Here is an 11,271-nt window from a genome sequence, read left to right as displayed (position 1 = left end):
AAATGCACCAATACTGTGATAGATGGCAAATATCCAACAAACATTTCCATATTTCAACAGTGCCATCTGTTGGAATGCTGCAAAACATTTAACAGAAACCCATGATCTAAAATGTTCTATATCTAATTACTACAAACATGATTATGAGGTCTTGTTTTGAATATTTTTAAATGTAGAAATGTTTAACAAAATCGTCATCATTGATATTGTTGAGGAGACGATCTGAATATGAACAGTTGACAATAGGGGTTCGTATTCATTACGTTTTGCTAAATAATCAGTGTAATGAATAATGAATACACCCCGGTAGACGCACACCCAAAATAAATGGTGGTGTAGGAATATATAAACACACTAATCACAACAACAAAAATCCTGTAGCTCTGTGAAGATATTTGTGTATTGATGTACATGTCTATTCAAAGATAATCCAATCGTCCCCCAAGCATTTACTGATCCAACTAACTAGCTCAATCAAACATATTCCCAAAACTTTCCTGACTATATCACTTTTTCTGACATCCCTGAAGCAAAAAAAAATACTACGGTTCTGCACAGATGCTGACAGGTCATTGAGCACAATGACACGTTACAAGGCTACGCCATTAATCAACGTCAGGCTACCAGCAGCCTCTTGTCTCAAAGGTACTTCACCACTGGGAACAGCCGACAACTAACAGCAAACACCTTGTCTTTCCAATCTCCACAGGCCTCTTGATTGAATGAGCTTCCAAGGTTATTAAACCTTTTCAATATCCGCATGCGATCAGTAAACTTTCCCCAATCTACTTGGACGTAGAGCATCCTTGAATGTGCTTACCACTGGAGAAGGTCCAATGCAGCTGTTTTTATCTCAATATTTAATCATTTCTGAGTAACAATTAAGTACTTTACTGTGATTGTTTTCAATTAAAATAGTCAAAAAGAAACCAAATTAGCTTCTTAACAAAGAGCAATTTCTCAAACAATAATTTAGCTTGGACTGCTGGTAGTGGTTTGTTTGGGGAAGGGAAAACTAAACATTTGCTGTTATTGGTAGAGAGCAGTGGTTGGAACCAAAATAATTTTCCTTTTGTTTAGTTCTGAACATAACCATTATTTTTGGGGTTCCGTTCCATTGTTCTGACCTGCAAAAGAAAGTTCTTAATGCTTTGAACCAAAACAAATATTTGTTGATATTGTTAATTTCTCTTCCTTGTTAAACTTCTGAAATCATAATTTTTTATTTATTTAACTCTACATTTAATTACTTCACCAAACAGTGTGGATAGAGCAGCTTGCTATGGAGCGTACTAGAGCTAGCTAGCTAACACGCTTGTGTGTGCAGAGCAGCATCAGAATTAAAAACACATCTTACTGTTTTGTAGTTAATAAATCCAATGTGAAATGTGATGAATGTGTATCCTTAACTAGTATTGAAAAAGTTTATGCATTACTCTCTAATTAAACATTTCTGAATCATGCTTGTAAAGTTGAGAGGCTACAGTAGCCTATGCTTCGGAGGATGGGGTGGTGGTGCAGGTAGCCTACATGCGCACACACTGCCAGGAAGACACTGGAATATGTTTCTGAGTGACAGAGAAAAGGCCCGGGAAGTAAAAGCGCGTTATGCGCGTTATTATTAACCACTTCCCAGGCTTTTAAAATAAGATTCTGTTCCAGAACAGAATAGATCCCTTCCGTTCTCGGTTCTGATTCTGAATATTTCGTTATTTTCTGGTTTCCTGTTCCCTGTGTTCCCTGAATCAGTTCCAATCCCTGGTAGAGGTTGGGAACTCGCTTTCTTATTGGTCTGTTAACTAATTTACCACATGGTGATGTCACCATGGCAGGACAAACTCCATCCCACCAAAACGGGCTGAAATTTCAGGCGGTCTTTTCAAACAGCTCTTACACTAAAATGGCATTATCATTATTTTCACAATTTCACTGAATACTCAGTGTGGAAAGATATATAAAACACAGGTAAATCACGTTTTTGACTGCACTGGGCCTTTCATTTATGTCTAATGACCCATGATGCTTTGCTGCACTGGGTCATAGCCAATGTGCAGAAACTTTGGGCACGTTTGAGTGGTAAGCCAAAGCAACTGACTGTAGATGAAAGTCAATGAATGAAGTCAGGAGAGGTGCATCTGCAACAGCTGAAAGTCGGACACTAATGTGGTGTTTCAAAGACAAGGCTCAGATCCACATGGCAGTGTTGCCATTGTTAATCAAAGTGTTTCTTTATAATGTCGAAATAAACATGGCTCTAACCTTCATATCACACATTCACAAACTGAAATCATATGTGTGTTCAACGCACAATCAATTACTGAGAGAGAGCTCCAAATATCACATTCATTTGTATATAGCCTATCCACTGTATAGCTTACATTAAATTGGTTCCTGTTTCAGTCATGTCTTTGGTCACGTTCACAACGGGTATCATGCACTATCAATGCATTTTTCAAGGACCTAAAACAGATATTTCCTGTAATCTAGAACCATAACCCTAATCACAATTGTTTGACTTATTAGGACATGTAACACCTTCATCGGCATTCCAGCAGTGTATTTGATTTGCGCATGTGCTAGCGCCAGCCGAGCGAGCCTCCATCTTTAGCACCGGTGAAGTGAGTTCGGGAACAACTGAATGTATGAGTCTTATAAGTAGTTTTCACACACAAACTTTGTATGTCCGAAATCAGAATCAAATATGCTTACCAAAAATAACATGGTCACTGTGGTATAACTTTCATTTTGATTGGTGATTTTCTGCATTTATCAGACTGCCATCAGGTAGCTCTATTTCAGATGTGTCCATGTAAACAGGATTATTAGGGAAATCGTTTATTAGGGAAAGCATGTAAACATTTTAATCCAACTATTATATTAATCTGATTATCCACAATAATCACTTTATTGTGTACATGTAACTGTACTCAATGCAGCCCAATTCCTGCTTGTGATTTGTACCGCATACAAGGTAAAGTATTGGATTCTTTACACCACATTAAGACATTATCCCATTGCACTACCCTTTTCAAGCTTTTTTTCTTAAATGAAGCTAGCTTTGCTTTTGTACATACCATCAGGCTTTATTGAGTGAGCTTTTTGTACTGTAGCAAGTCGGTACCTGCCTGTATTTCCTTAACATTTTGAGAGAAAAAAAAACCCATCATAATTTGTTTGGGGTCAGTAGGTGCCCAACATAACAACAGGTGGTGGTGTGTGGGACACAGTATCTCAGATAGATAGAGCCTGTCTGCATTCATGATTTCTGTAACTGTTATCTTACGTGTAATATGGACATAAGCTTAGAAACACCTGTTTTGCAAACATGGTCCTGTTTTATCAATTGCTGTGCTGATCAATGGACAGTTCATTACATCTGAAATGAATATAAAGTCTAACATTATGTTTGTATTTGTATTTATATTTGCAATTAAGATGGTGATGCTACAATAATACTCATTTACAATAGGCCTATAGAAATACATACAGCCTAATGATATATATAATAATCATGTTACTGAACATTACTGAAAATACACAAATAATCAACATGTTACTGAACAGTTTAGAAGGCCTAGTTGTAGTACTAAAATTATCTAAGCATAACTCTTGAGCTGTCTGTATCCTTGTGACTGGTGGTTCTTTTTCAAAAATAAACGAAATATGCTTCTTTGCATCCCTGCTAAATTCTGGGTAAAAGATAGACAGGAATGTGAGTCTTATTCAGTACATTTAGTTATTGCTTGCTTTTCAATGTTGCCAGCAGGCATGCCAGCTAAGATAATTAGTTAGACAAGCTAATTACTTTAACTTGATTAATAGCCTGAAATGGCTTATTGGTAGGGCTCATTTTACAAAAAGAGAAAAAAATGTTTGTTTTTTATTTATTTTTATTTTTATTAAGGGCATGTGCCCCCTATGGGCATGATGTCTCTGACGTTCGCGTGGGTCAAACAAAAAACACCCCAATGATTGGTTAACTATAAAGTCTCCCACAATGCTGGTGATGGCTGATGTTTTGAGTATCTGAGTACCTTCACTGATGGCTAACAACCTTAAGATTTTTTGGGGTCAATATTCTTAAAAAATATATTGTCCCGTCTTTCAAATCCCCCTGAGCTCTAAAACAGCAACATTTTCTCTCAGCCTCATGGGGGCAAAATCTGTAAAATATCATGAGATTAGCTATAGAACTGCACATTTTTCTCTCTGCCCCATGGCAGAATAAATACATGTCCAGGGGTTGGTGCCCTTGCTCAGACCTAGCAAGGGGGCCCCGCGAAACTGCGCTACTCCACTGGGCACCAGGATCTTAACCTGGGACCTCTTAATCTGCAGTCAAATGTTCTAGTAGTTAGCTATACCACCAAGCTAAATATGCCTATTTAAAAGGGATTTTCAGGGCCAGCAAATGTTCAGATTATTTTTATTTGAGTGTTGTTGCAAGCTCAAAGCAGCCAAACACTTTTCATCTAGATTTGAGGGGGGGGGGGGGGGGGGGGGGGGATTTCCCTTATGATTTTGGTAGCATATTTTAAATTGTCGGTGTTGAGCTAAGGTATGGCGACTGCCGTATCCTGCCATACCCAAATGACGCTCATCGAGTTGAGTATCCTTATCTCACCACACTCTCCACACTTCTCTTGAAAAGACAGGAGCGTTCCTCAAGTAAAATATTTTTTTATTATAATAGATAAAGCATTTTAAAAACAGACAGATTATAAAAGTAGTAAAAGAGACTAGATGCTTCTTCAACTGTAGAGATCGATATTATTAGCTAAGTTTATTAATATGTGAAAATGAAACACAGAACTCCATGTAAACAATTTAAAACAATGATAAACATTTCTTATGATGAAAAGTCTCTTCACAATAAGTTTCCAAGTAACCACATGTCAAATTAAAAACATAAAAAGTGTACACACCATAGAAACGCTGATGAAAACTCTGTCCTTTTACATTTGGATTGAACTCAAAGCTTCCATTTCATCATCAGAACAAAAATGAATGTATACATGTGTCCTAAGTATACAACAAATTTAAACGAAAAACAATCAATCAGTAGATAGAACTTAGAAAGTCGACAAACACTCAATCTTCAACTAAGGACAACACAGGTTTTAACTAACCTTAGGTTTAAACTATTTGACAAGGAGAATAATCTCAAAGCATTCTGGGAAGTACTCCTCCCCTCTCCTTCAATCCCCTACTCTCTTCCACTTTCTCCTACTATCTCATCGCCTACTCTCGTCTACTCCCTTCTCCTCTCCTCTCCTTTTTTCTGTTGACCCAACCTCAGGTCTCCCCTGCAGGGACACCATCTCTACACTCTCCCCTTCTTCTCTCTTCTGCCTCCTGGTGGTGTTGAAGTACAGATAGAGGACCCCGGTGGTCGTCACTGACGTCAGCAGCACTAGGACCAGTCTGATGGTGAAAGCAGTCAGAGGAGAGGCTGGAATAAAAACACATTTGACCATTTGATCTGATCATCAGATCGATCTGTGGAAAATCATTCCAAATCTGGCACAAAGTACACAAAGTCTGGTTCATTCTCAGTTACCTGAAACAGTGAGGGAGAGGAGTTTACGCTCAGAGTAGAGGTTTTGAGAGAAAACATAACTCCCGTAAACACAGCTGTAGTTCCCTTGGTGGTAGTCGTCTGCAGCAGGGAAGAGGAAGGCAGCAGAGTGATTGACAGCTGGCTGGGTCTGGAATCTGTTGGAGATGTTGAGCATGAGGAAGAAGGAGCCTCCTGGTGACCAGAAGCCTCTCCCATTGAGACAGTTCAGGATATATCAGGCTGCAGCAGGACTATCTCAGCTGATGGGGTAGAATTTCCAGAAAAATAGGCTTTACCCTCCCAGAGTGCAGGCTCAGAGTCAGTGCAGATAAATGAGTCTCCCTGCTTGATTACAAAGGTGGAGGGCGCTACATTTGAAACAGTGGAGCCACAGCCCAGTTGTCTATTTACTGATTATGACCTGTGTGTTTGTGTCTCCTCAGATTAGCCCCCAGCCTTTGGTTCAGTCAGACTGGTGAATGAGACCAGCTCCTGCATTGGGACAGTGGAGGTCTTTGACCAAGGAGAATGGACGGGCGTATGTAGACAAGGTTGGGGCATGACAAATGCCAAGTTGATGTGTGGACATCTGGGCTGGGGGCATCCTGTTGATGCACCTAAAGGTCCTTAATTTGGAAAAGGGCGCAAAGTAAGGTCAGTTGTTTTTCTTGGCATTGAGTCTACTCTTGGGCAGTGTCAAATGCACAGTGACATAGAGTATTTGGGATGAGAGCAGTGTCAATGTGGTCTGTTCGAAGTTTGTGAGGCTTGTGAATGGAGCTGGTCTATGCTCTGGGAGAGTGGAGGTCCAATCAGTCTGGATCTCAGTGGGCTTCAGTGTATGAAGCTGACTTTAACTCACAGGATGCAGAGGTAGTCTGTTGGGAGATTGGCTGTGGGGCTCCTTCAGATCTGCGGGGGGGGGGGGGGCTCTATGGTGAAGGTGTGGGTCCAACCTGGACTACAGAGTTCCAGTGTAAAGGTAATGAGTCTCTTCTCCTGCTCTGTAGCACTTCAGCCAGAGGAGAACACACCTGTTTACCTGACAATGCTGTTGGCCTGACCAGCTCACAGCCTGATGATGTGAGACTGGTGAGAGGAGGCAGTCGCTGTGCAGCTACACTGGAGATGTACAAGGAAGGATACGGGACATCGAGGATGCAGCTGTAGTCCTACCTGCACTAACTCAAGTGTATAACAGTCCTACCTGCACTAAGGTGTATATCAGTCATGGAGACATGGAGGATGCAGCTGTAGTCCTACATGCACTAACACAAGTGTTTATCAGTATAACAGTCCTACCTGCGCTTAGGTGTATATCAGTCCTACCTGCACTAACAGAGGTGTGTATACAGTGCCTTTGGAAAGTATTCAGACCCCTTTACTTTTTTCCACATTTTGATAGGTTACAGCCTTATTCTAAAATTGACTGTTGTTTTTTTTCTCCTCTTCAGATCCTTTACTCAGTGTTTTGTTGAAGCACCTTTGGCAGCGATTACAGTCTCAAGTCTTCTTGGGTATGACGCTACAAGCTTGGCACACCTCTATTTGGGGAGTTTCTCCCATTCTTCTCTGCAGATCCTCTCAAGCTCTGTCAGGTTGGATGGGGAGCGTCGCTGCAAAGCTATTTTCAGGTCTCTCCAGAGATGTTTGATCAGATTCAAGTCCTGGCTCTGGCTGGGCCACTCAAGGACATTCAGTGACTTGTCCCAAAGCTACTCATGCGTTGTCTTAGCTGTGTGCTTAGGGTCTTTGTCTTGTTGGAAGATGAACCTTCGCCCCAGTCTGAGGTCCTGAGTGCTCTGGACCATATTTTCATCAATGATCTCTCTTTACTTTGCTCCGTTCATCTTTGCCTTGATCCTGATTAGTCTCCCTGCCCCTGCCGCTGAAAAACATGCCCACAGCATGATGCTGCCACCACCATGCTTCACTGTAGGGATGGTTCCAGGTTTCTTCCAGACGTGACGCTTGGCATTTAGGCCAAAGAATTCAATCTTGCTTTCATCAGACCGTAGAATCTTGTTTTTTCATGGTCTGAGATTCTTTAGGTGCCTTTTGGCAAACTTCAAGTGGGTTGTCGTGCCTTTTACTGAGGAGTGGCTTCCATCTGGCCACTCTAACATAAAAGCCTGATTGGTGGAGTGCTGAAAAGATGGTTGTCCTGGAAAGCTTTCCCATCTCCACAGAGGAACTCTAGAGCTCTGTCAGAGTGACCATCGGGTTCTTGGTCACCTCCCTGACCAAGGCCCATCTACCCCGATTGCTCAATTTGGCCGGGTGGCCAGATCTAGGAAGAGTCTTGGTGGTTCCAAACCTCTTCCATTTAAGAATGATGGAGGCCAATGTGTTCTTGGGGACATTCAATGCTGCACACATGTTTTGGTACCATTCCCCAGATCTGTGCCTCGACACTATTCTGTCTCTGAGCTCTATGGACAATTCCTTCGACCTCATCATTTGGTTTTTGCTCTGACATGCACTGTCAACTCTGGGACCTTATATAGACAAGTGTGTGCCTTCCCAAATCATATCCAATCAATTGAATGTACCACAGGTGGACTCCAATCAAGTTGTAGAAACATCTCAAGGATGATCAATGGAAACAGGATGCACCTGAGCTAAACGTGGAGTCTCATAGCAAAGGGTCTGAATACTTATGTGAATAAGGTATTTTTTGTTTTGAATCAATATGCTAACATTTCACTGCAGGTATCATATCTGCCTCAAACAGCGGCTCCACTGAGCACTGAGCCTGCTGTCTAAAGAGTTGACTGAAAAGTGGAGTGGACTTGTATCTTCTTGCATTCTCATTTTCTCATGCTAAACATTGTTCAAATTCACTGCTCTTCCAGCTAATTGATGATCATTGTTGTCATTATCTCACAGGAAATAGGTCAGAGATCAATCCAGTTCCCAACACCCGCCAGCTGCTCAGTTTCATTTGTTTAAAAACAAGTCAATTTAAATATTTTTGAGGCATTACAAAACATTAAGGAAATACGTATATTGAATAGGCTTATTGAAGATTGATATCAGATTAATGCTCTACCGTTGAGTTAAACCCCCTCATGTTGACAACATAGGCATCAAAATGCATATACAAGTTTAAACAACTTGATTTTAAGGGGGCACCAGGATTTGAATCTGGGACCTCTTGATCTGCAATCAAATGATCCTCCATTGAGCTATGACCCCTCATATGGAAGATATACCAGTTGGAGGTGACACAATACAGGCCTCAAAATGCAGTTCAAACTGTTCGATTTAAAAGGTGCACCAGGATTTGAGACATGACAGAGAGAAAGTGGGAAGTGACTTTTCAAGTATCCTCATTTCAGCAATGTTCCTGAAGATGCCAGTAGAGGACAAGAAAACATGCTGTTTTTTGCCATTTTGCCATTTGAATTTCTTCTATTGACAAACTATTGAGTATAAAATACATTGACTAGCCTAAGCAATATTGTTTTATTAATTTGGTGTGTAATATGATGTGTTTGTCAATGATGTGTATTTCTTTTTCATCATCATCAACTGAATCTTAAGGCTACAGCAGTTGAATCTAATGAGAATTTGGATTCCATGAGATCAGTCATATCTTGTCTGGATTGGTTTAAACTGCTGAAATGTGAAGGATGACTCTGCTCAGGCAAAAGTCAAACCAGGTTAGCTATGCTGCATGTTCAAAAATGTTGCTCATCTTAATTTCTCCTTTAGCAGTGAACTTGTTGCATTGTGTTTAGGCACTATTCACTCTTAAATTCACTCTGTAAGTTCAGGATACCATTCATGAGTGGGCTTCCAGCAAGAAACAACGACAAATGAGCGATATTCATCCCATGGTATCTTCATATGCTAATATCACTTGTTGTGTCATCTGCAAACTTAATGATGGTGTTGAAGTCGTGCCTGGCCGTGCGGCCATGAGTGAACAGGAAGTGCAGGAGGGGACTGAGCACGCACCTCTGAGTGGCCACCGTGTTGAGGATCAGCTTGGCGGATGTGTTGTTTCCTACCCTTACCATCTGGGGGTGGCCCGTCAGGAAGTACAGGATCCAGTTTCAGAGGGAGGTGTTTAGTCCTAGGGTCCTTAGCTTAGTGATGAGCTTTGAGGGCACTATGGTGTTGAACGCTGAACTGTAGTTAATGAATAGCATTCTCACATAGGGGTTCCTTTTGTCCAGGTGTGAAAGGGCAGTGTGGAGTGCAATAGAGATTGCATCGTCTGTGGATCTGTTGGGGTGGTATGAAAATTGGAGTGGGTCTAGGGTTTCTGGGATAATGGTTTGGATGTGAGCCATGACCATCCTTTCAAAGCACTTCATGGCTACAGACGTGAGTGCTACGGTTGGTAGTCATTTAGGCAGGTTACATTAGTGTTCTTGGGCACAGGAAGTGGTGGTCTGCTTGAAACATGTTGGTATTACAGACTCAGATAGGGAGAGGTTGAAAATATCAGTGAAGACACTTGCCAGTTGGTCAGCGCATGCTCGGAGTACACGACCTGGTAATCCGCCTGGCCCTGCGTCCTTGTGAATGTTGACCTTTTTAACCTCTCTGGTATATTGTTGGACGGTAGCGTCCCACCTCAACAACAGCCAGTAAAAGTGCAGGGCGCCAAATTCAAAACAACAGAAATCCCATAATTAAAATTCCTCGGACATATAAGTATTTCACAACATTTTAAAGATAAACTTGTTGTAAATCCGATCCGATTTCAAAAAGGCTTTACGACGAAAGCACACCAAACGATTATGTTAGGTCAGTACCTAGTCACAGAAATACACAGCCATTTTTTCCAGGCAAAGAGAGGAGTCACAAAAAGCAGAAATAGAGATAAAATTAATCACTAACCTTTGATGATCTTCATCAGATGACACTCATAGGACTTCATGTTACACAATACATGTATGTTTTGTTCGATAAAGTTCATATTTATATCCACAAATCTCAGTTTACATTGGCGCATTACGTTCAGTAGTTCCAAAACATCTGGTGATTTTGTAGAGAGCCACATCAATTTACAAAAATACTCATAATAAACATTGCTAAAAGATACAAGTGTAATGCATGTAATTTTAGATCCACTAATGCAACCGCTGTGTCAGATTTCAAAAAAGCTTTACCGAAAAAGCACCCCATGCAATAATCTGAGTACAGCGCTCAGACAACAAAACAAGCCATACAGATATCCGCCATGTTGTGGAGTCAACAGAAGTCAGAAATAGCATTATAAATATTCACTTACATTTGATGATCTTCATCAGAATGCACTCCCAGGAATCCCAGTTCCACAGTAATTGTCGATAAAGTCCATAATTTATGTCCAAATTCCTACTTTCTGTTCGTGCGTTTAGTACACAATCCAAACTCACGACGCACGGGAAAGTCCAGGCGAAAGTTCAGACGAAAAGTCATATTACAGTTCGTAGAAACATGTCAAACGAAGTATAGAATCAATCTTTAGGATGTTTTTAACACAAATCTTCAATAATGTTTCAACCGGAGAATTCCTTTGTCTGTAGAAATGTGATGGAATGCAGGTCGCTCTCACTTGAGCATGCGTGATCAGCTCATGCCACTCTGGCAGATCCCTGACTCATTCAGCTCCCATTCCCCCCTCCCTCACAGTAGAAGCATCAAACAAGGTTCTAAAGACTGTTGACATCTAGTGGAAGTCTTAGGAAGTCCAATATGACCCAATAGACGCT

Source organism: Oncorhynchus mykiss, chromosome 14, assembly GCF_013265735.2.
Source record: "Oncorhynchus mykiss isolate Arlee chromosome 14, USDA_OmykA_1.1, whole genome shotgun sequence".
In the NCBI taxonomy this organism is placed as follows: domain Eukaryota; kingdom Metazoa; phylum Chordata; class Actinopteri; order Salmoniformes; family Salmonidae; genus Oncorhynchus; species Oncorhynchus mykiss.
Note: the sequence above shows the minus strand (reverse complement) of the source record.